Genomic DNA, 1541 nt, shown 5'->3' on the forward strand with positions numbered 1-1541 from the left:
AATGAGCAATAAATGCAAAGACCAAAACAGAGTTTGTGTTATTTTAATATTACTTAAAAGCTCCTTTTATCTGGATTAAGCTTATCATATGTCACACCTGGTGACCAGTCACTCGTATGGAGAGGACAGCCAAGTCACCGCATTAGTCAGTCACCATACAGCTTTGTTCCTAACCTTGCCAAGTTGTAGTGACTATGCAATTTACACGCTAGGGAAAATTTGGTTCGTCATTCTTACTCAGTAAACTTACCCATAAAGTTTGTCATTATAACTTGAATTCTCCGGATCTAATACCTTTAAAAATAGAAGCAAGAATCCCAGGATCTTAATTCTGTTGAATGAGTCACTTTTTATTTCTGCCAACGACCCCTTAGGGAATCATTCTAAGGTCTAAATCCTACAAGAGCCACAGATGAATTTCCTAACGGGTTATGCAGAAGGGCATGGACATCTGTGGTTTAGGGGCAACTCGTGAGTTGCAGATGGAAAGGCAATAGAACACCTGCTACCAACATTCCTCCTCCAACCACCTAACATTTCAGCATTAAGGGGACAGTCTCATGAACAGAATATAGAGCACATTTATTAAATAAATGTTAGCAAATCACTTTACTCTGAGCCTTCATATCTCTTTGATAAAAATGACACCTTCCAAGCCTCTCTCTGTGTGCGTGCGTGTGTGTGTGTGTGTGTGTGTGTGTGTAGATAATTAATGAAGATCCACTAATATATGTGGAAAATATTTAGAAATTAAGGCTCAACAAACATGTCCTTCCTTCATGATCTGGTCCCACTTGCCCTTCCAATCTCTCACCATTATCTGATCTTATCCCTCCAAACTATACTCAGCCCTAAATACTATCTGATTTCTTTTGCCTCTGAAATCTTTGCAAATGCTATTGCTTCTGACCCAGAATTCTCCTGTTTCCACCAACCCCTGCTGAAATCTGGCTAATCCGCACTCATTGTTCAGGCTCCAGTGCATATCCTAGTTTCTTAATCTCCCCAAGCTGGATTTAGGTATTTCTTCTAGTACAGTGCTTCTTACAGTGTGTGGTACTTGTTTGTTTTCTTATTTCTTCCCTTCACTAATAGGGTTTTGCAAATGACATCCAAACTGGCATTATATGAAGGATAACCAAAGCAAATTTTCAAACTAGATCATTATAGGCCGAAAATTTGACTAAAATAAATTAATCAATATACCACAAAAAGTTTCACATTGAAGTCTTCATAAGTAATATTCCATATCCTCAACTTTTTCTTGTGTAATGATCTGAACCCAGATGAAGAACTTAACTTGAAAATAAGAAATTAACTGAGTAAATGCCATATCGAGTGTGATTTTATTTAATGTATCTTTTGGATTAGGAAAGGAACACTGTTGTAAATGATTGTGAAAACTGAAAATGTCCACCTTATGTGCTTAGCAAAATGGCTCAGAAAATAACAGTTCGTTTTAGTCAAATGGGTTAAATTTATTTGATCAGCAGGTGAGTAAAAGTGCCTTATGGGGAAAAAAAACCAAGAAGGTTTCTGTT

The sequence above is a fragment of the Hipposideros armiger genome, unplaced genomic scaffold (genome assembly GCF_001890085.2).
Source record: "Hipposideros armiger isolate ML-2016 unplaced genomic scaffold, ASM189008v1 scaffold_1119, whole genome shotgun sequence".
NCBI lineage: Eukaryota > Metazoa > Chordata > Mammalia > Chiroptera > Hipposideridae > Hipposideros > Hipposideros armiger.